Source organism: Phyllobates terribilis, unplaced genomic scaffold (genome assembly GCF_046119375.1).
Source record: "Phyllobates terribilis strain yellow unplaced genomic scaffold, ASM4611937v1 Scaffold_239__1_contigs__length_3013552, whole genome shotgun sequence".
Taxonomy (NCBI): Eukaryota; Metazoa; Chordata; class Amphibia; order Anura; family Dendrobatidae; genus Phyllobates; species Phyllobates terribilis.
This window is the reverse complement of record NW_027362999.1, coordinates 1,796,489-1,822,310: the sequence shown is the minus strand read 5'-3', so window position 1 is coordinate 1,822,310 and position 25,822 is coordinate 1,796,489.

Here is a 25,822-nt window from a genome sequence, read left to right as displayed (position 1 = left end):
TCCGCACACTCGTATACGCGCGGCTCTGCTCCGTACACCTCGTACACGCGCGTCTCTGCTCTGTACACCTCGTACACTCGCAGCTCCGCTCCGCACACTCGTACACGCGTGGCTCCGCTCCGCACACTCGTACATGCGCGTCTCTGCTCCGTACACCTCGTACATGCGCAGCTCTGCTCCGTACCCCTCATACACGCGTGACTCTGCTCTGTACACCTCGTACACTCGCGGCTCCGCTCCGCACACTCGTACATGCGCGGCTCTGCTCCTTACATCTCGTACACACGCGGCTCCGCTCCGCACACTCGTACACTGGAGACTCTGCTCCATACACCTCCTACACGCGTGGCTCCGCTTTGAACACCTCGAACACGCGCGGCTCCGCTCCGTACACCTCGTACAAGCGTGGCTCCGCTCCGTACACCTCGTACACGCGCGGCTCTGCTCCTTGCACGTCGTTCACGTGCGGCTCCGCTCCGCACACCTCGTAAACGCGTGGCTTTGCTCCGTACACCTTGTACACGCGCGGATCCGCTCCGCACACTGGTACTAGCGCGGCTCTTCTCCGTACACTTCATACACGCGTGGCTCCGCTCTGCACATATCGTACACGCCCGACTCTGCTTCGTACACCTCGTACACGCGCGGCTCCGCTCGGCACACCTCATACACGCGTGGCTCAGCTCCACACACATCGTACACGCTCGACTCCGCTCCACACACCTCGCACACGTGCGGCTCTGCTCCACACACCTCGTACTCGCGTGTCTCTGCTCCACACACCTCGTACACGTGCGGCTCCGCTCCGCACACCTCGTACACGCATGGTTCCGCTCCGTACAGCTCGTACACTTGCTGCTCCGCTCCGTACACCTCATACACGCGTGGCTCCGGTCCGTACACCTCGCACACGCACGGCTCCGCTCCGCACACCTCGTCCACGCGCGGCTCCGCTCCGCACACCTCGTACACGTGTGTTTCTGCTCCACAACCTCATACACGCTGGGCTCCGCTCTGCACACCTCGTACACGCACGGCTCCTCTCCCTACAGCTCGTACACGCACGGCTCCACTCCTTAAATGTCGTACACGTGCGGCTCCGCACACCTCGTACACACGCGGCTCCGCTCTGTAAACCTCGTAAATGCGTGGCTCCGCTCCGTACACCTCGTAAACTCGCGGCTCCACTCCATACACCTCATACACGTGCGGCTCCGCTCCGCACACTCGTACACGCGCTGCTCTGATCCGTACACCTCGTACACGCGCGGCTCCGATCCGTACGGCTTGTACACGCGTGGCTCCGCTCCGTACAGCTTGTACATGCGCGGCTCCGCTCCGTACACCTTGTACACGTGCGGATCCGCTCCGCAAACTCGTACACACGCTGCTCTGCTCTGTACACCTCGTACACGCGCGGCTCCGCTCTGCACACTCGTACACGTGCGGCTCTGCTCCGTACACCTCGTACATGCACAGCTATGCTCCGTACAGCTAGTACACGTGCGGCTCCGCGCCGTACACCTAGTACAAGCGCGGATCTGCTCCGCACACTCGTACACTCACTGCTCTGCTCTGTACACCTCGTACACATGCGGCTCCGCTCCGCACACCTTGTACATGCGCGGCTCTGCTCCGTACACCTAGTACACATGTGGCTCCACTCCGTACACCTCGTACACGCGTTGCTTCGCTCCGTACATCTCGTACACACGCGGCTCCGCTCCAGCTCTGCACACTCGTACACATGCTGCTCTGCTCTGTACACCTCGTACATGGGTGGCTCTGCTCCGCACACATCGTACACACGCGACGCTGCTCCGTACGCCTTGTACATGTGCGGCTCAACTCCGTACAACTCGTAGAAGCGCGGCTCCGCTCTATACACCTCGTACACGCGCGGCTCTGCTCCGTACACCTCATAGACGCGCAATACCCCTCCGTACACCGCGTACACGTGTGGCTCTGCTCCGTACACCTCGTACACGCGTGGCTCCGCTCCGCACACCTTGTACACGCGCGGCTCAGCTCCACACACCTCGTACACGCGTGTCTCCGCTCCACACACCTCGTACATGCGCGGCTCCGCTCTGCACATTTCGTATACGCGCGGCTCTGCTCCGTACACCTCATAGACGCGCAATACCCCTCCGTACACCGCGTACACGTGTGGCTCTGCTCCGTACACCTCGTACACGCGTGGCTCCGCTCCGCACACCTTGTACACGTGCGGATCTGCTCCGCACACCTCATACACGCGTGTCTTCGCTCTGCACACCTCGTACACGCACGGCTGTGCTCCACAACTCGTACACGCGCGGCTCCGCTCCGCACACCTCGTACATGCAAGGTTCCGCTCCGTACAGCTCGTACATGCGTGGCTCCGTTCCGTACAGCTCGTACATGCGCGGCTCCGCTCCGTACAGCTCGTACATGCGCGGCTCCGCTCCGTACACCTTGTACACGTGCGGATCTGCTCCGCACACCTCATACACGCGTGTCTCCGCTCTGCACACCTCGTACACGCACGACTGTGCTCCACAACTCGTACACGTGCGGCTCCGCTCCGCACACCTCGTACACGCGCGGCTCAGCTCCACACACCAAGTACACGCGTGTCTCCGCTCCACACACCTCGTACATGCGCGGCTCCGCTCTGCACATTTCGTACACGCGCGGCTCTGCTGTGCACACTCGTACATGCGCGGATCCGCTCCACACACTCGTACATGCGCTGCCATGCTGTGTACACCTCATACACACACGGCTCCGCTCCACACACCTCGTACATGCGCGGCTCCGCTCCGCACACCTTGTACATGCACGGCTCCGCTCCGCACACCTTGTACACGCGCAACTCCGCTTTGCACACCTCGTACACGCGTGACTCCGCACACTCGTACATGCGCAGCTCTGCTCCGCACATCTCGTACACGCACGGTTCCGCTCCATACACTTTGTACACGCGCAGCTCCGTTCTGCACATCGTACACGCACGGCTCCGCTCCGTACAGCTCGTACACGCGCGGCTCCACTCCGTACACCTTGTACACACACGGATCCGCTCCACACACCTCATACACGCGTGTCTCCGCTCTATACACCTCGTACACGCGCGGCTCCACTCCGTACACCTTGTACACGAGCGGCTAAGCTCCGCACACTCGTACACTTGCGGCTCTGCTCCGCACACCTCGTACACGCGTGGGTCCGCTCCGCACACCTCGTACACGCATGTCTGCGCTCTGCACACCTCGTACATGCACGGCTCCGCTCTGTACAGCTCGTACACATGCGGCTCCGCTCCGTACAGCTCGTACACGCGCGGCTCCGCTCCGTACAGCTCGCACACGCGCGGCTCCGCTCCGTACACTTTGTACACTCTCGGATCCGCTCCGTACACGCGCGGCTCCGCTCCATACACTTTGTACACGCGCAGCTCTGCTCTGCACACCTCGTACATGCACGGCTCCGCTCCATACACTTTGTACACACGCGGATCCGCTCCGCACACCTCGTACACGATTGGCTCCGCTCCACACACTCGTACATGTGCGGCTCTGCTCTGCACACCTCGTACACGCGCGGCTGTACTCCACACACCTCGTACACGCGTGTCTCCTCTCCACACCTCGTACTTGTGCGGCTCTGCTCCACATACCCCGTACACGCACGGCTCCGCTCTGCACACCTCGTACACGCTAAGCTCCGCTCCGTACACCCTGTACATGCGTGGATCCGCTCCGCACACTCGTACACGCGCTGCTCTGCTCCGTACACCTCGTACACGTGCGGCCCGCTCCGTACAGCTCGTACACGCGCGGCTTTTCTCTGTACACTTTGTACATGCGCGGATCCGCTCCGCACACCTCGTACACATGCGGCTCCGCTCCATACAACTCATACACGATTGGCTCTGCTCCGTACTTCTTGTACACGCATGGTTCCGCTCCATACACTTTCTACACGTGCAGCTCCGCTCTGCACACCTCGTACATGCACGGCTCCGCTCTGTACAGCTCATACACGCGCGGCTCCGCTCTGTACACTTTGTACACGTGTGGATCCGCCCCACTCCGCACACCTTGTACACGATTGGCTCCGCTCCGCACACTCGTACATGTGCGGCTCTGCTCCGCACACCTTGTAAACGCGCTGCTCCGCTCCGCACACCTCGTACACGCGCGGCTCTGCTCCACACACCTCGTACACGTACGGCTCTGCTCTGCACACCTTGTACACACCTGTCTCCACTCCATACACCTCGTACACGCGCGGCTCCGCTCCACACACCTCGTACACGCGCAGCTCCGCTCCGCACACCTTGTACACGCGTGTCTCCGCTCCACACACCTCGTACACGCGCGGCTCCGCTCTGCACACCTCATACATGCTCGGCTCCGCACACTCTTACACGCGCGGCTCCGCTCCGCACACTCGTACACGCGCTGCTCTGCTCCGTACACCTCGTACACGTGCGGCCCGCTCCGTACAGCTCATACACGCGCGGCTTTTCTCTGTACACTTTGAACACGCGCGGATCCGCTCCGCACACTCGTAAATGCGCAGCTCTGCTCCATACACCTCGTACACGCGCGGCTCCGTTTCGCACACATCATACACGCTCGGCTCCGCTCCGTACAACTCGTACACGCGCGTCTCCATTCCGTAAAACTCGTACACGCGCGGCCCCTCTCCGCACACCTCGTACACGTGCGGCTCTGCTCCGTACACATCGTACACGCGCGGCTCCGCTCCGCACACCTCGTACATGCAAGGTTCCGCTCCGTACAGCTCGTACATGCGTGGCTCCGTTCCGTACAGCTCGTACATGCGCGGCTCCGCTCCGTACAGCTCGTACATGCGCGGCTCCGCTCCGTACACCTTGTACACGTGCGGATCTGCTCCGCACACCTCATACACGCGTGTCTCCGCTCTGCACACCTCGTACACGCACGACTGTGCTCCACAACTCGTACACGTGCGGCTCCGCTCCGCACACCTCGTACACGCGCGGCTCAGCTCCACACACCAAGTACACGCGTGTCTCCGCTCCACACACCTCGTACATGCGCGGCTCCGCTCTGCACATTTCGTACACGCGCGGCTCTGCTGTGCACACTCGTACATGCGCGGATCCGCTCCACACACTCGTACATGCGCTGCCATGCTGTGTACACCTCATACACACACGGCTCCGCTCCACACACCTCGTACATGCGCGGCTCCGCTCCGCACACCTTGTACATGCGCGGCTCCGCTCCGCACACCTTGTACACGCGCAACTCCGCTTTGCACACCTCGTACACGCGTGACTCCGCACACTCGTACATGCGCAGCTCTGCTCCGCACATCTCGTACACGCACGGTTCCGCTCCATACACTTTGTACACGCGCAGCTCCGTTCTGCACATCGTACACGCACGGCTCCGCTCCGTACAGCTCGTACACGCGCGGCTCCACTCCGTACACCTTGTACACACACGGATCCGCTCCACACACCTCATACACGCGTGTCTCCGCTCCGTACACCTTGTACACGAGCGGCTAAGCTCCGCACACTCGTACACTTGCGGCTCTGCTCCGCACACCTCGTACACGCGTGGGTCCGCTCCGCACACCTCGTACACGCATGTCTGCGCTCTGCACACCTCGTACATGCACGGCTCCGCTCCGTACAGCTCGTACACATGCGGCTCCGCTCCGTACAGCTCGTACACGCGCGGCTCCGCTCCGTACAGCTCGCACACGCGCGGCTCCGCTCCGTACACTTTGTACACTCTCGGATCCGCTCCGTACACACGCGGCTCCGCTCCATACACTTTGTACACGCGCAGCTCTGCTCTGCACACCTCGTACATGCACGGCTCCGCTCCATACACTTTGTACACACGCGGATCCGCTCCGCACACCTCGTACACGATTGACTCCGCTCCACACACTCGTACATGTGCGGCTCTGCTCTGCACACCTCGTACACGCGCGGCTGTACTCCACACACCTCGTACATGCGTGTCTCCTCTCCACACCTCGTACTTGTGCGGCTCTGCTCCACATACCCCGTACACGCACGGCTCCGCTCTGCACACCTCGTACACGCTAAGCTCCGCTCCGTACACCCTGTACATGCGTGGATCCGCTCCGCACACTCGTACACGCGCTGCTCTGCTCCGTACACCTCGTACACGTGCGGCCCGCTCCGTACAGCTCGTACACGCGCGGCTTTTCTCTGTACACTTTGTACATGCGCGGATCCGCTCCGCACACCTCGTACACATGCGGCTCCGCTCCATACAACTCATACACGATTGGCTCTGCTCCGTACTTCTTGTACACGCATGGTTCCGCTCCATACACTTTCTACACGTGCAGCTCCGCTCTGCACACCTCGTACATGCACGGCTCCGCTCTGTACAGCTCATACACGCGCGGCTCCGCTCTGTACACTTTGTACACGTGTGGATCCGCCCCACTCCGCACACCTTGTACACGATTGGCTCCGCTCCGCACACTCGTACATGTGCGGCTCTGCTCCGCACACCTTGTAAACGCGCTGCTCCGCTCCGCACACCTCGTACACGCGCGGCTCTGCTCCACACACCTCGTACACGTACGGCTCTGCTCTGCACACCTTGTACACACCTGTCTCCACTCCATACACCTCGTACACGCGCGGCTCCGCTCCACACACCTCGTACACGCGCAGCTCCGCTCCGCACACCTTGTACACGCGTGTCTCCGCTCCACACACCTCGTACACGCGCGGCTCCGCTCTGCACACCTCATACATGCTCGGCTCCGCACACTCTTACACGCGCGGCTCCGCTCCGCACACTCGTACACGCGCTGCTCTGCTCCGTACACCTCGTACACGTGCGGCCCGCTCCGTACAGCTCATACACGCGCGGCTTTTCTCTGTACACTTTGAACACGCGCGGATCCGCTCCGCACACTCGTAAATGCGCAGCTCTGCTCCATACACCTCGTACACGCGCGGCTCCGTTTCGCACACATCATACACGCTCGGCTCCGCTCCGTACAACTCGTACACGCGCGTCTCCATTCCGTAAAACTCGTACACGCGCGGCCCCTCTCCGCACACCTCGTACACGCGCGGCTCTGCTCCGTACACGTCGTACACACGCGGCTTCGCTCCGTACACCTCGTACTTGCGCGGCCTCGCTCCGTACACATTGTACACGTGCGGCTCCACTCCGCTCCCTACACCTCGTACATTCGCGGCTCTGCTCTGCACACCTTGTACACGTGCGTCTCCGCTCCTTACACGTCGTACATGCGCTGCTCTGCACACCTCGTAAACGCGCGACTCTGTTCCGCACACCTCGTACACGCGCGTCTCCGCTCCTTACACGTCGTACATGCGCTGCTCTGCTCTGCACACCTCGTACACGTGCGGCTCCGCTCCGCACACCTCGTACACGTGTGGCTCTGCTCCGCACACCTCGTATACGCGTGGTTCCGCACACCTCGTACACGCTCGACCCCCACTCCGCACACCTCATACATGCGCGGCTCTGCTCTGTACACCTCGTACACCCGCGGCTCCGCTCCGCACACCTAGTACACGCGCGGCTCCGCTCCGCACACCTCGTACACGCGGGGCTCTGCTCCGCACACCTCGTACACGCGCGGCTCCGCTCCACACACCTCGTACACGCGCGGCTCCGCTCCGCACACCTTGTCCACGCGCGGCTCCGCTTCATACACCTCGTACATTGTTGAGTTGATCAAAAATGTTGTGACGTTTGGTGTTTTCACGTCAGTTTTGCCCAGCTTCACCAAAATGGGCAGAGTTGGGGCAGGATGGAAGTGTGGCACCACAGCTTGTCTAATTCATAGCGAACTGTGGCTTCCCTTACACCAGAAATCTTACTCCAGTCTGTGACTGGAGTAAGATTTGTGGCAAGGTGCACACACCACTTGTCAGAAGCGCATAATTCATGCGCCACTTAATGAATCTGGACCGTCTGACTCCAGCACGCTCCCTCATCAAGAGCAGCTTGAATATGGCCCGTCTTAATGAATCCGTGTCCTAAGTGCTTTATTAGTTAAAGAATAAACATTTTAATTTTTGTTTTGTAAATTAATATTACACATGAAAATAAGTAATTGTATAATCTTATCAGAGAAGTCTCCTTTTTCCTGCTGGATTGATGTTTCAGTCTCAATTCGCGGTAACATCTGTAAAATCTGTATTCAGTGAAGACAAACTTTCCTATTAGTGAGATAGATGACAGTTAGTGCTATTAATACTCTTTACAGAAGGAAGGGGAGGAGCTAGCGGAAGGGGGAGGAGCTAGCGGAAGGCACAGACCTTCTGCTGCAAGTTCTCCTGAAACCACAGTTACTTCTCCATGGAAGATTGCAGCTGGTGTTTATACATAGAATCCCAGAACATTAGAATTGGAGGAACCTCCAGGGTCCTAGTGTCCAACCCCTGCTCAATGCAGGATTCACTAAAGCATCTCAGACAAATGTCTGTGCAGCCTCTGTTTGAAGACTTCCATTGAAGGAGAATTCACCACCTCTCGTGGCAGCCTGTTCCATTGAAAAACGCACCAAATCTGCAGCGTGTGCACACAGCCTTGATGTTCTTTTGGTCACAGGCAGGTCTTTGCACAGTCCTGAATGATAAGTACAGCACATACACGCTAAGGCTATGTGCCCACGTAGCAGATTTGATGCAGAGTTTTTGCCTCTCTCTGGCAGAAAAAAACGCATGCAGATTTACATGCAGATTTACATGCAGATTTTCTGCCAGAGAGAAGTGTTTTTTCAGCATTTTTTCAGCGTTTTTTCAAGTACTTTTCCAAGTGATTTTGAGCATCACTTGGAAAAGTGCTTGAGAAGTTGGTCACACAATATAAATCCATGCAACCGGCATGGATTTATATTGTGTGACCAACTTAGATGCTTTAAATGCTGCATCTATAGTAACAAAAAAAAAGAAGTTAAAAATAAAAAAACCCCTGTATACTCATGTAGCACACTGAGGATTCGGCTGCTACAGGGGTATTGCACCTCAAGCCAGAGGTGTGGTATTCCACTCCCGGGTAAGGATGGAGTGTGGAACTGAGCTCAGTTAGCTGCATGCACTACACACATCCCATTTCCGAGGAACAGACCGATGGTACTCCCACTAGAGAAATGTGCAGGTACGACAGTGTCTGTTCCTGGCTGGAGTGGGAGGGGGGTGGAACATCCCAGTAGTGTAGGGGCAGATAGGGGGAGCAGTCTGGGTAAAGCTAGGAGCTCATTGGGTGCTGGTCACCTGAGCTCACACATAGAGGGAGTATATAAGGTGGGCACCATCTTAGGACAGGGTCTTTTGCAGAGTGAGGTCAGTCTGTCAGTCTTTGTAGAGGAAGAGAGCAGAGGAGAAGAGCAGCTCCAAGGCCAAGAGAGAGAGAGAGGAGAAAGAAAGACCCAGAGGGGGAGAAAGAAGGAACTCCAAGAGCCCAAATTAGACCAGAGGGTGAAGAGTTGGCAACAGGGTACCGGATCCCAAGCTGGCAGAGGCTACAGCACACCTTAGCCAGGAACCGGAGGTCGTGGGCAGGATCGATCTGCCACGATCACCCACTAAATCCACCCAGAAGGCAGACCAGGAATAGGGTCAGGGAACCCAGAGACAAGGGTTTACCACCAAGAGGCCCGAGGGAGCCGGACATAGGTGGATCCCTGGTGGGGAAGGCCAGAGAAGAGGACAGGACAGAAAGGGAGCTCAGGACCACGCTCCAGAATCACCTGGGGGTTGGCCGAGTCCAGGACCTGGTGGACGCAGCACGGCTCGGGTGGTCACTTAAGGCCGGAGTGACCAGAACATCTGCAGTAAGTAAACAAACCCTGAACTGCACAGCCCGACTCTGAGTCTCATTTCCATCCCCGCTGCACCACCACAACCCCCATCCTCTGCAACTGACCCCCTGAGGCTATACCCCTCCCGTTGGGGGTTATACTACCTAAGCTGCACTCACATCATCAGCCTCAGTGGACCCTGCTGCAGCGGCGGCCGTATTGACCGCAAATCAACGGGTGGCGTAGTCGACACAAAAGAACATCTAGTAACATCACAAGGACTGCCACACACTGAGCTTGACACCCTGGGCACGGACCGGGTCACCGCCACTCGGAGACTACAACCCCCATCTGATCCGGCTCCGGGTATCCCCAACAACACTGGCCCAGGGGGCGCGTCACTCACCTCTCCAGTCTCCTCCCGGCGGCGTTCTCTCTCTTCAGCGTCCAGCGGTATACTGGCAGGACCTGCGGTGACATCATTTAGTCAGCTGATGGTCACGCGACCATCACCTGACCTCTGACATCAGTGGTCGCGTGACCATCAGCTGACTAGATGACGTCACCGCAGGTCCTGCCAGTACACCGCTGGACGCCGAGGAGAGAGGATCGCCGCCGGGAGCAGACCGGAGAGGGGAGTATACAGGGTTTTTTATTTTTAACTTATTTATTTCTTTTTTTCACCGCTTGGTAGCCGGGATGAAGAGGAGTTGTAGTCTCTTCTTCATCCTGGGTACCACACGCACCCCGATTACGCTGCAAATTCTCGGCCATTGAATTTAATTGAAACGCAGTAAATCCACATATACCTGCGGGTTTGCTGCTTTTCAATGGCCGCGTAATCGCGGTAGAAATGGTCATGCTGCGTGTTGCAACGCAATGTGAATTCGGCGCGCTAATTAGCGCATCATGTGCACAGCACATCCCAATTCACATTGCTTGGCATGGCAGACGGTTTTACATGGGCACATAGCCTAAGAGCGGGGAGCGGCTCTAGTGTCACCTGCTGGGATGGCACAATCACTGTCAGCAGGATACAGGTGACATTATCAGAAAGGAGGAGATGACGTCTCTGCCCTCTCGCCTATCAGAGAATAGATTGCTGTATACGGGGGGCCTTATCCTCCTCTATTACACAGCACTCAGCTCCTAAAGGGAATGATTTGACCATAATACAATATATTTGAGTGGGGCCAGTGCTCCAGTTTTACATTCATAATGTTGAATGGAGATTGATCAGTTGCAGTGTGTCTGAACAGGGTCCGAGCCCACATCTCCTGAGCTCAGGCTTTACACTGAGCATCACTGTCACGGAGGTCAGATTAGAAGGGCATGGAGCACGATGTGGATGGTTGCCTCCGTATCCGCCATTACCTGGACACTCTGGATCAGCTCCTCCGTCTTGTCGAGACCTCTAAGGGCCTGTTCACACAAGCAGATAAAATATCATCCAGAGTTTCATCCAGAAAAGTGGGAGAATTCTTTTCTCACTTGTCATCCATGTGCAGTCCAGATCTAATCTGGCTTTTTAACCATTTACAGTTTCCAGGGCTACAGGATTGCAATGTATCTGTAAAAAGCAGATTTTTTTCTGTACCCATAGACTTGAATGGGTGAATCTTGTCTGACGGATGAAACGAGGACATGCTGCCATTTTCTTTCTTTATTTTTTGCTCACACGCAGATTCGATCAGTGACAAAAAAGAAAAATGACTCCTCTGCACTTTCCCATTGAATCCCATTGGTCTGAGTGCCGTCCATTTGTTCCACAGACAACTTTCCTACTGAAAATACATTCGTGTGAACGAGTCCTAAGAAAGACCTTGTAATTGGTTATTAGATGTTGACTGAAGTTTGGCTCTGAAAATGCAGGGCTCTTAAAGACGTTCTCTAATACTTTAATGCAGATGATTTATGCATAAAATAGGTGGTCTATATCAGATCGTTGTAGGTCCGACTCTTGGCTCCCCACCAATAAGCTGTTTATAGCTCTGGCAACGGCCGGATGTAACTTGTGAACAGAGCGCACCCCAGTGGCCACTGCCTGGTGCTGCAGATCACCTCCCGTACTCCTCAATAGCTGGTCTGCACCCGGCAGCGGCCGCAGTGTACGGAGCGGTTTTGTTCCACTTTGAACATTGCCTGCATCTTGCCAGAGGTGATGACAGCTGATCATCGGGGGGCCGATGGTTGGACCCCACCTATCTTATATTAATGACCTATCCAGTGGAGTATAAAAGTGTTTGATAACTCCTTTTAAAATCTTGTTTCCATCCCATTGTCTTATACAGCGTGTATCTGTGTTCTTTCTGTAACCAGATGGGCCTGACCTCTGATGGTTCTTCTAGGCTTCTATTACAGCTCTTACAGCCCCAGCATGCATCATTTGTGCTGGAGAGGAATATGAGGACGCAGGAGCAAATAGAAGAACAATTAGGAAAGCTTGGATTATTAGAAGAGCAAAAAATGCTCATAGTGGAGGTGAGCCTATTATTATTTTTTATTTATTTTTTTTAACTTTTTTTTATATTTTTTTATTTTTAGAACATTTGTTTCCTCTCAGAAAATAACAGTAGATAAGATTGATTAAAGCTTCTGGAAAGGTGTTCAATAACGTCTGATCAGGTGGCTGGTTTGTAATGGTTGTCCAATCTTACCAATCCCTCTCTTCTACCATGAATGTGACATTGTGGGATGAATATATATATATATGTATATGTGTATGTGTGAAAAGTTGTTTGCCCCTTCCTGATTTCTCATTCTTTTGCATGTTTGTCATACTTAAATATTTCAGATCTAAAAACAAATTTTAATATTAGACAAAGATAACACAAGTAAACACAAAATGCAGTTTTTAAATGAAGATCCTAATTATTAAGGGAAAAAGAAATCCAAACCTACAGGGCCCTGTGTGAAAAAGTGATTGCCCTCTAAACCTAATAACTGGTTGAAGCACCCTCAGCAACAACAACTACAATCAAGTGTTTGGGATAATTGGCAATGAGTCTTTTACAACACTCTGGAGGAATTCTTTGCCCACTCATCTTTGCAAAATTGTTGTAATTTAGCCACATTGGAGGGTTTCCGAGCATGAACCGCTTTCTTAAGGTCAGGACTTTGACTAAGCCACTGCAAAGTCTTAATTTTGTTTTCCTTTAGCCATTCAGAGGTGGACTTAATAGTGTGTTTTGGATCATTGTCCTGCTGCATAACCCAAGTGCACTTCGGCTTGAGGTCATGAACAGATGGCCGGACATTCTCTTTCAGGATTTTTTGGTTAACCAGCAGAATTCATGGTTCCATTTACCACAGCAAGTCTCCCAGGTCCTGAAGCAGCATAACAGTCCCAGACCATCACGCTACCGCCACCATATTTTACTGTTGGTATGATGTTCCTTTTTTGAAATGCAGTGTTACTTCTACGCCAGATGTAATGGGACACACACCTTCCAAAAAGTTCAACTTTTGTCTTGTCAGTCCACTGAGTATTCTCCCAAAAGTCTTGGCGATCATCAAGATGTTTTCTGCCAAAACTGAGATGAGTCTTTGTTCTTATTGCTCAGCAGTGGTTTTCGTCTTGGAACTCTGCTATGCGTGTCATTTTTGCCCAGTCTCTTTCTTATGGTGTAGTCATGAACACTGTCCTTAACTGAGGCAAGTGAGACCTGCAGTTCTCTGGATGTTGTTGTGGGGTCTTTTGTGACCTCTTGGATGAGTCGTTGCTGCGCTCTTGGGGTAATTTTGATCAGCCGGCCACGCCTAGGAAAGTTCACCATTGTTCCATATTTTTGCCTATTGTGGATAATGACTCCCACTGTGGTTCGCTGGAGTCCCAAATCTTTAGAAATGGCTTTAGAACTTTTTCCAGACTGATAGATCTCAATTACTTTGTTTCTCATTTGGTCCTGAATTTCTTTGGATCGCAGCATGATGTCTAGATTTAGAGGATCTTTTGTTCTACTTCACTTTGTCAGGCGTGTCCTATTTAAGTGATTTCTTGATTGAGACCACGTGTGGCAGTAAACAGGGCTGTGTGGGGCTATGGAAATTAAACTCAGCTTCCCAAAGATGTGACAAATCACAGTTAATTTATGTTTTAAGGAGGGAGGGGCATCACTTTTTCACACAGGGCCCTGTAGGTTTGGATTTTCTTTTCCCTTAATCATAAAAACCTTCCTTTTAAAAACTGCATTTTGTGTATACTTGTGCTATCTTTGTCTAATAGGAGTCTGCTGCTGACATTGGTATTGGGGTAATGTCCCCCAATTCAGTTAATATCCTCCATCCTGGTATGTATGGTCCCTCCTTCCTGGTATCCCATCTTGGTATACGTGGCCCTCATCCCCATCCTGGAATGCATGGCACCCCTTGATCCCCCATCCTGGTATTCATGGCACCCCTTTGATCTACCATCCTGGTATGCATGGCACCCCCTGATCCCCGTCCTAGTTTTCATGGCACCCCTTGATCCCCCATCCTGGTATGCATGGCACCCCTTGATCCCCCATCCTGGTATGCATGGCATCCCTTGATCACCCATCCTGGTATGCATGACACCCCTTGATCCCCCATTCTGGTATGTATGGCACCCCTTGATCACACATCCTGGATATATACAGTAACAGACCAAAAGTTTGGACACACCTTCTCATTTAAAGATTTTTCTGTATTTTCAATGTCTATGAAAATTGTACATTCACACTGAAGGCATCAAAACTGTGAATTAACACATGTGGAATTATATACTTAACAAAAAAGTGTGAAACAACTGAAAATATGTCTTATATTCTAGGTTCTTCAAAGTAGCCACCTTTTGCTTTGATGACTGCTTTGCACACTCTTGGCATTCTCTTGATGAGCTTCAAGAGGTAGTCACCGGAAATGGTTTTCACTTCACAGGTGTGTCCTGTCAGGTTTAATAAGTGGGATTTCTTGCCTTATAAATGGGGTTGGGACCATCAGTTGTGTTGTGCAGAAGTCTGGTGGATACACAGCTGATAGTCCTACTGAATAGAATTTGTATTATGGCAAGAAAAAAAGCAGAAAAACACGTCCCCAGCATGAGACACCCATTCAGGGCCGGCGTAAGGGCAGGCAGACTAGGCATCTGCCTGGGGCCTCCAGCCCGTGGCGTGCCGCTATACGGCCCGTGAGTTCGTCCCCCCGCATCGCGCATTGAACTGTATTGGTAGCGGGGAAATGACTGTGCCTGCAGAGTGGAGCTGCTGAGACGCTCTGCAGAGCATGGAGCAGCTGGAGAACGAGGAGAGGTGAGTATTGTATGTATTTGTTTTTTATACGTGGTGACCATAATACTGCAGAACTGGGGGGCTGCATTATACTGTATGGAGTGGCTGAATTATACTCTATCATTGGGGCCAAATTATACTTTATCGAGGACTATGGGTTGCATTATATTATATGTACTATATGTTTGGCTGCTTTATACTATAGGGAGGCTGCATTATACTCTATTAAGGACTGAGGAGAATGCATTATACTATATGAAGGACTATGGGAGTGCATTATACACTATGAAGGACTATGGAGAGTGCATTATACTATAGGGAGGGCTATAGGGAGTGCATTATACTATATGGAGGGCTATAGGGAGTGCATTATACTATATGGAGGACTATGAGGTGCATTCCATTATATGGAGGACTATGGGGAGTATATTATACTATATGGAGGGATATGGGGAGTGTATTATACTATATGGAGGACTATGAGGTGCATTATACTATATGAAGGGCTATGGGGAGTGTATTATACTATATGGAGGGCTATGGGGAGTCTATTAAACTATATGGAGGACTATGAGGTGCATTATACTAATATGGAGGGCTATGGGGAGTACATTATACTATATGGAGGACAATGAGGTGCATTATACTATATGGAGGACAATGAGGTGCATTATACTATATGGAGGGCTATGGGGGAGTGTATTATACTATATGGAGGGCTATGGGGAGAGTATTATACTATATGGAGGACTATGAGGTGCATTATACTATATGGAGGGCTATGGGGAGTGTGTTATGCTATATGGAGGGCTATGGGGAGTGTATTATACTATATGGAGGACTATGAAGTGCATTATGCTATATGGAGGGCTATGGGGAGTGTATTATACTATATGGAGGACTATGAGGTGCATTATACTAATATGGAGGGCTATGGGGAGTGCATTATACTATATGGAGGGCTATGAGGTGCATTATACTATATGGAGGGCTATGGGGAGTGTATTATACTATATGGAGGGCTATGGGGAGTGTATTATACTATATGGAGGGCTATGGGGAGTGTATTATACTCTATGGAGGACTATGAGGTGCATTATACCATATGGAGGGCTATGGGGAGTGTATTATACTATATGGAGGACTATGAGGTGCATTATACTATATGGAGGGCTATGGGGAGTGTATTATACTATATGGAGGACTATGAGGAGCATTATACTATATAGAGGGTTATGGGACAGTGTATTATACTATATGGAGGGCTATGGGGAGTGTATTATACTATATGGAGGGCTATGGGGAGTGTATTATACTATGTGGAGGACTATGAGGTGCATTATACTATATGGAGGACTATGGGTAGTATATTATACTATGTGGAGGGCTATGGGGAGTGTATTATACTATTTGGAGGAATATGGGCCATATTATACAATATTGAGCGCTGTGGGACACATTATACAATATGGAGGACTATGGGGTGTACATTATATTATAGGGAGGGCTATGAGGTGCATTATACTATATGGAGGGCTATGGGGAGTGTATTATACTATATGGAGGGCTATGGGGAGTGTATTATACTATATGGAGGGCTATGGGGAGTGTATTATACTCTATGGAGGACTATGAGGTGCATTATACCATATGGAGGGCTATGGGGAGTGTATTATACTATATGGAGGACTATGAGGTGCATTATACTATATGGAGGGCTATGGGGAGTGTATTATACTATATGGAGGACTATGAGGAGCATTATACTATATAGAGGGTTATGGGACAGTGTATTATACTATATGGAGGGCTATGGGGAGTGTATTATACTATATGGAGGGCTATGGGGAGTGTATTATACTATGTGGAGGACTATGAGGTGCATTATACTATATGGAGGACTATGGGTAGTATATTATACTATGTGGAGGGCTATGGGGAGTGTATTATACTATTTGGAGGAATATGGGCCATATTATACAATATTGAGCGCTGTGGGACACATTATACAATATGGAGGACTATGGGGTGTACATTATATTATAGGGAGGGCTATAGGGAGTGCATTATACTATATGGAGGGCTATGGGGCAGTGTATTATACTATATGGAGGGCTGTGGGGCAGTGTATTATACTATACAGAGGGCTATGGGAAGTGTATTATACTATATGGAGGACCATGGGGAATGTATTATACTATATTGAGGAATATGGGTCACTTTATACAATATGGAGGGCTGTGGGGCACATTATACTATATGGAGGACTATTGGGAGTGCATTATACTATATGGAGGACTATGGGGAGTATATTATACTATATGGAGGACTTTGGGGAGTGCATTATACTATTTAGAGGGCTATGGGGAGTGTATTATACTATATGGAAGACTATGAAGTGCATTATACTATATGGAGGGCTATGGGAAGTGTATTATACTATATGGAGGACTATGAAGTGCGTTATACTATATGGAGGGCTATGGGGAGTGCATTATACTATATGGAGGGCTATGGGGAGTGCATTATACTATATGGAGGGCTATGGGGAGTGTATTATACTATATGGCGGACTATGAGGTTCATTATACAATATGGACGACTATGAGTTGCATTATACTATGTGGAGGGCTACGGGGAGTGTATTATACTATTTGGAGGAATATGGGTCACATTATACAATATGGAGCTCTGTGGGGCACATTATACAATATTGAAGACTTTGGGGAGTGCATTATACTATAGGGAGTGTATTATACTATATGGAGGGCTATGGGGCAGTGTATTATACTATATGGAGGGCTATGGGGCAGTGTATTATGTTATATGGAGGACTATGAGGTGCATTATACTATATGGAGGGCTATGGGGAATGTATTTACTATATTGAGGAATATGGGCCACATTATACAATATGGAGGGCTGTGGGGCACATTATACAATATGAAAGACTATGGGGAGTGCATTATACTATATGAAGGTCTATGGGGAGTATATTATACTATATGGAGGGCTATGAGGTGCATTATACTATATGCAGGGCTATGAGGTGCATTATACTATATGGAGAACTATGAGGTGCATTATACTATATAGAGAGCTATGTGAAGTGTATTATACTATTTGGAGGAATATGGGCCACATTATACAATATGGAGGGCTGTGGGGCACATTATACAATATGGAGGACTATGGCATGTATTATACTAAACAAGCAAAATGCTGCCGATTCATCGAGTAATTGGATTGTTTATGCCAGAACAAAAATCCTTGTTCTCAGCAGCACATCGGCCGGTGGATAACATGATGCTGTATGGGGACAGATTGATCTATTAGTGATTGTTCTGTATCCATCATTCTTCCTCAGCTGGTGTAAAGAGGTCGGGAAACAAGCGTCGAACGGCTTCAGTATTGCGGATTGCGCTCGTTTAGCGGCCTGATCTCAGCGCATGTACATACAAGCTAAATGTTTGTGTGGTGCTGTATGTCAGCATTTGGGACCCCACTTTAAACTTTTCCCCAGGGCCCCACTTTATCTAAAATCGGCCCTGCACCCATTTAAATGGTTCCCGTCCGCTGCACAGACTGGGAGAGAGAGGGGAGACTATTTGTGGCTTATGTAGTGGCGCTCAGTTTTGTGGACATCGGAGGGAAAGTTTTCTTTTAGTTTATGAAATTCAATTCATGTCCTAAATTTACAAAAAATATTAGTAACAATTCAACTTTATTTTAATGCTTGGGTTATGGGTGAGGATCTTTTGGCAGAAAGAACAGAGGAAGGACAAATGGACACAAAACCACTCAGACATTGGCCTCTTACATAATGGCGTCTGACGCCGAGTTCAGAGTCAAATGGTTTCAGAAAGCGACCACTTTCCTAATGAGCAGCGAGTAAAGATGATCAGCTCTCCGCCATCACTGACTGTCTGCCAACTGGAGCTTGTCCATCTCTAATCATTCCTGCTCAATGGGGGCCACAATATTTTGACTTCACAGTAATCACTGACATCTTTTCGGGGTATATTGTACACATAGTGATCTTTATACGGCTGGAGCACTTACAGTAGCCAATCAGATGGCATGCAGGTAGCGTTGTGCGAGATCCAGTATGCCGTCCTGCTTCTATCATTAGAGGGTCCTGCTAGAGAACAGCGGCCACACTATTATACTGTGTCCAGAGTTACAGGAGTCTGTCAGATGTGGACTGCTACGTTGCAAAAAATGCTTAATAAGTTATTTTTTTTCAAACTGGATTGATATGCAAAATATTTTTAATAAAATCATTTTCTTATCCTTGCAGGGTTTCTGTTTATTCAGTAATGTTGTAGCTGTTTGCTCCCACGCTGTGGATGATTGTAAATGAATACAGTTTCCTACAGAATCATTGCAGCGGATCAGTTAAAAGCGGGTGCCGTATGTGTTGTACCCAGGGCCGGCATCACCACCCGGGCAAGTGCCTGGGCCTGAGCGAGCAGGGGGCCCACTCACCCTCTGGAACACCAGCGCGCTATGGGGCCCATGAGTCAGCGAGGCCTGATGCCAGCGAAAGGGCACTTGCACTGGGCCTTCCCCAGTGCTTTAAACTGTTTGCAATACTTACCTCTCCCTGTTCCTCTGCTGCTCCTCTGTCTTCTGCGTCTTCTTACTCTGTGACATCTCAGGGCAGAGGGCGCAATGACGTCACTACAGAGCACCCTCTGCTAAGCAGTCCCAGTGCAGAGAGTCAGAAGACGCTGATGAGACAGGCCTGCTTCCAGCAAGGAGCGGTGAGTATTTGATTTTTTTTTTTATGTAAGGAGTATTATATGGGGCTCATTATCTATTGAACAATATATGGGGCTCATTATGTATGGAGTATTATATGGGGCTCATTATCTATTGAACAATATATGGGGCTCATTATGTATGGAGTATTATATGGGGCTCATTATCTATTGAACAATATATGGGGCTCATTATGTATTGAGTATTATATGGGGCTCATTATCTATTGAACAATATATGGGGCCCATTATGTATGGAGTATTATATGGGGCCTATTCTTTATGGAGCAATATATTGGGCCCACTATTTATGGAGCAATATATAGGGCCCATACTGTATGGAGCAATATATGGGGCTCATTTTACTTTATGGAGCAATATATGGGGTCCATTATACTGAATGGAACAATATATGGGGATCATACTGTTTGGAGCATTATATGTGGTCCATTATTCTGTATGGAGCAATATATGGTGCCCATAGTACTGGATGCAGGACCATGTGCTGCCCATAATACTGTATGGAGGACCATGTGGTGTCCATAATACTGTATGGAGGACCATGTGGTGCCCATAATACTATATGGAGGACCATGTGGTGCCCATAATACTGTATAGAGGACCATGTGGTGTCCATAATACTGTATGGAGGACCATGTGGTGCCCATAATACTGTGTGGAGGACCATGTGGTGCCCATAATACTGTATATGGAGGACCATGTGGTGCCCATAATACTGTATGTGGAGGACTACGTGGGGCCCATAATACTGTATAGAGGACCATGTGGTGTCCATAATACTGTATGGAGGACCATGTGGTGTCCATAATACTGTATGGAGGACCATGTGGTGCCCATAATACTGTATGGAGGACCATGTGGTGCCCATAATACTGTATAGAGGACCATGTGGTGTCCATAATACTGTATGGAGGACCATGTGGTGCCCATAATACTGTGTGGAGGACCATGTGGTGCCCATAATACTGTATGGAGGACTACGTGGGGCCAATAATACTGTATAGAGGACTATATTGTCTGGTCTGAACTGTGCGCTGGGAGGATTCGCCGGTTTCTGAGCTGTTGTAGACTTTACAATAGATATCACTCATGTAATGTGAGAAGTCAGTGAAATCTTTAGCATTGTACTATACCTATATTTCTGTGCATCATGAATCGTGGTAGGTGTGAAAGGGGCCCACTGAGACTTTTGCCCGGGGCCCATGAAATCCTGGAGCCGGCCCTGGTTGTGGCATCTATTTCTTTTTGTACTGTATGCATGAGTTTTAATGGCAAATTTCTTTAAAAAAACAGTGGGATAAACCGTCATCTGAACTTGTCCCTTAACTTACATTGGTCTGTGAGGTGATCTGAAAGCAGAAAATCCAATGCTGACTTCTAGAACATTTGGGGTAACTTTCCCGCATTGGTCTCTACATAATCTGTGAATTCAGGGAACTGCTAGATCTGCAGCAGATAAAAGAGGGATTATATCAAAATGCCATCATGCAGACCAGCAAGTGACACATCGCTGGGATAAGGTCCTCTGCCCCGACTTGTTGCTTTTAGATTACATAGCAAAAAGCTGATGACAGTTTCCCTGTAATAAAATCCCAGAGCTTCTCACATGGGAAATCCAGCGGGTGGCAGATACTGGCCTGGAATACTGCAGATACACAGCACTGCCGTCACCTATACACTGCATTGTGAAAGGATTTGGCCCCCTTGAACTTTTCTACCTTTTGCCACATTTCTGGCTTCAAACATAAAGATATAAAATTCTATTTTTGGGGGAAGAATCAACAACAAGTGGGGCACAATCGTGAAGTGGAAGGAAATTTATTTGCTATTTTAAACTTTTTTAACAAATTAAAAACTGAAAAGTGGGGCGTGCAATATTATTCGGCCCCCTTGAGTTAATACTTTGTAGCGCCACATTTTGCTGCGATTACAGCTGCAAGTCGCTTGGGGTATGCCTCTATCAGTTTTGCACATCGAGTGGCTGAAATTCTTGCCCATACTTCCTTGCAAAACAGCTCGAGTTCATTGAGGTTGGATGGAGGGCGTTTGTGAACAGCAGTTTTCAGCTCTTTCCACAGATTCTCGATTAGATTCAGGTCTGGACTTTGACTTGGCCATTCTAACACCTGGATATGTTTATTTTTGAACCATTCCATTGTAGATTTTGCTTTATGTTTGGGATCATTGTCTTGTTGGAAGATAAATCTCCGTCCCAGTCTCAGGTCTTTTGCAGACTCCAACAGGTTTTCTTTCAGAATGGTCCTGTATTTGGCTCCATCCATCTTCCCATCAATTTTAACCATCTTCTCTGTCCCTGCTGAAGAAAAGCAGGCCCAAACCATGATGCTGCCACCACCATGTTCGACAGTGAGGATGGTGTTTTGAGGATGATGAGCTGTGTTGCTTTTACGCCAAACATATCGTTTTGCATTGTGGCCAAAAAGTTCGATTTTGGTTTCATCTGACCAGAGCACCTTATTCCACATGTTTGGTGTGTCTCCCAGATGGCTTGTGGCAAACTTCAAACAAGACTTTTTATGGATATCTTTGAGAAATGGCTTTCTTCTTGCCATTCTTCCGTAAAACCCAGATTTGTGCAGTGTACAACTGATTGTTGTCCTATGGACAGACTAACCCACCTCAGCTCTAGATCTCTGCAGTTCATCCAGAGTGATCATGGGCCTTTTGGCTGCATCTCTGATCAGTCTTCTCCTTGTTCGAGATGATAGTTTAGAGCAGTGTTTCCCATACTCCAGTCCTCACAGACCCCACAGGTCATGTTTTCAGGATTTACATAGTATTGCACAGGTGAGAGAATTCCTGATGCCTTGATGATACTTCCATCACCTATGCAATACTAATGAAATCCTGAAAACACGACCTGTGGGGGTCCGTGAGGACTGGAGTTTGGGAAACACTGGTTTAGAGGGACGGCCGGGTCTTGGTAGATTTGCATTGGTCTGATACTCCTTCCATTTCAATATGGTCGCTTGCACAGTGCTCCTTGAAATGTTTAAAACTTGGGAAATCTTTTTTGTGTCCAAATCCGGCTTCGAACTTCGCCACAACAGTATCTCGGACCTGCCTGGTGTGTTCCTTGGTCTTCATGATGCTCTCTGCACTTGAAACAGAACCCTGAGACTATCACACAGTAGGTGCATTTATACAGAGACTTGATTACACACAGGTGGATTCTAGTTATCGTTACCAGTCATTTAGGACAACATTGGATCAGTGGATTCTAGTTATCATTACCAGTCATTTAGGACAACATTGGTTAATTCGGAGATCCTCCCTGAACTTCTGGAGTGAGTTTGCTGCACTGAAAGTAAAGGGGCCGAATAATATTGCACTTTTCATTTTTTATTTTTTTTTTAACAAGTTTAAAATAACCAATAAATTTCATTCCCACTTGTTGATTCTTCCCAAAAGTTTGAATTTTATATCTTTATGTTTGAAGCCAGAAATGTGGCAAAAGGTAGAAAAGTTCAAGGGGGCCAAATCCTTTCACAATGCAGTGTATCTACCACTCGCCGACCTCCCTCTGTGAGAAGCTGATGGTTATTAATGATGGAATACAATGTTTTATTATAGCGGTGAGTGCTGCATTCACTTCTTACACTCATTCATGTGGATTTGTCTGATTAGTGACCTGCACCAGCTTATATCATGGGGCTGCTCAAAGTATAAAAATTTACCAAAAAGGTGTGTTCTGTTTATTTTCTTTCGGTTTCCATTTTTTTTACTTTTTTTTTTTTCTTTACGTGGATCTTTCTGTAAAAAATAAATAAAAAATAAAATATAGTCAACCTCTGGTATGCTCTACTACCATGAAATCCCCATAATAAAGGCAGAATTTAATAAAGGGTTACACATTTATCCAAGACATTGAAAGTTATGGTTAAAATGGTAAAAAGACTTTTCTTTTTTTGCAGCAAAATTAGCTACAATTGCCCAGACAGGTTATATTTACCCACAGCGTCGGACTGGGGAGACTGGGGCCCACCCTACAGCTAGATGCAGATACCTGTTAGCCTTTATCCCCGTTATAGTGGGACCTCGACTGTAAAACACAGGCGGCTCCTGCACATCTACTGTGCGCACAGCACAACTGGGATGGACAATTACGGTAGTTTGCATTAAAGGGCTTCTTTGGTGAAAACAAGTTATCACCGATCTATGGGATCCACAGGATTGGTGATAACTTAATGATCGCTTGGGTCCAACCATTGGAAACCGCACTGATCAGAATTGGGAAGTTTTATCCCTGACAGGACACTTTTATCCCCATTTTAAAATGCAGCGGCAGGTGGGAGTCTGACCGCAGATCCATTCATTCTCTTTGGGGCTTCCAGAAAAAAATAAGAGCAGCGCTCACAGCCATTGAGGGAATGAATGGATCAGTGGTGAAGTCGCACATGCTGCTCCAGTCTAGTGGGGATAAAAGCTCCACATTCTACCAATCGGTGCGGGTCCCAGCAGTCAGACCCCCACCAATCAATACCTTATCACTTATCCTTTGGAAAGATGATTACTTGTTTTCACAGTAGAATTCCTGTAAGTGCATCTTTTTCCAAGTATTTAATCACAAATCTAAATATAGATTATTCTCCTAATTAATATCAGAGAGAACAATTCACTGATATACACAACACAATCCACTTTTTCAAGACCAATAACACCACATTCAAGGGAGAACTAAGGTGACACTGTGACCAGACCACATATTACCAGCATAAAGCGACCGAATAATCCCACGTAGAAGAGAGAAATACAGCCACACCGTGACCAGACCACATATTACCACCACATAGTGACCGAACAATACCTCAGACTGTAAAAGGGAGAAATATCGCCACACCATGACCAGACCAGATATTACCAACATATAGCGACCAAATAATTGCACATACAAGGGAGAAATACCACCACACCATGTCCACACCACATAGTGACCAAATAATAACACATACAGGGATAAATACCACACCATGCCCGGACCAGATATTACAACATAGTGACCGAATATTACAATACTGATCATTAATGAAATGTCCTCGGACGCACATTCAGTTGAAACCAGTGGGCCCCCTCTACGTCCTGCTCAGGGTCCTGCCAAGGACCCTGGCCCACCGGATAATCGTCCAGTGTCCCGGTGCTCCAGTCAGACCCTGTTTGCCCACCAAACTCATCCATTTAAATGTCTGATTTTAGAGTTTGCATTGTGTTCCTTTTCTTTGCTTATAAAAACATAATAATTATAGTCTATGGACCTTTTCTGATGCTGATGGTTCACAAAAGAAATTTGAGACATGTTTGATTGTAATCTGATTTGCAGATAAAACTGGCCCATTCAAATGATTGGATTGCCAAAAAAAGATCCATTTGCATCCTTGTTCTGTATGTTTTTCACTGACTAATGTTAGAAGTTTGTAAATCTTCATCACTTTTTTTCTCTCATCAATAGGTGGCAGAAAATGTCATTTTTCAACATGAGGAGAGAAAACTTCATCCCATCACTTTACCTGATGGGCCCATGTGTCAGATCAGCACAGAAGCAAATAGGCATCAATTGCTCATTTTTAAGTCCTCTTTAGCTCATAATGTGGAGTAACATTGTGTGGATCAGACACACAAAAACTCTGTTCAAAGGTCGGCTTAGGGTTTACTTCATGTACACACAAATTGCCAAAGGAAAATAGAGATCCCTTAATAAAGACCTAAATATAAAACATAACTTTTATTTTGATTATTAGATATAATAACGGAAAAGATAACACACACTTAAAATCACACAGTACTGGATGTTTCTGATAATTCAGCAATGGGTTCTATGAGCCAGAACTGTTAAAGTGCTTGTGCTTCTGTTATGGCAGTTGTGTATCGAGGGCTTATCTGTCTAATATATTATTCTTCAGAATAAATCACCACCAATAGTGAGTCCTCAATATAATCCTACTCGGTATACAC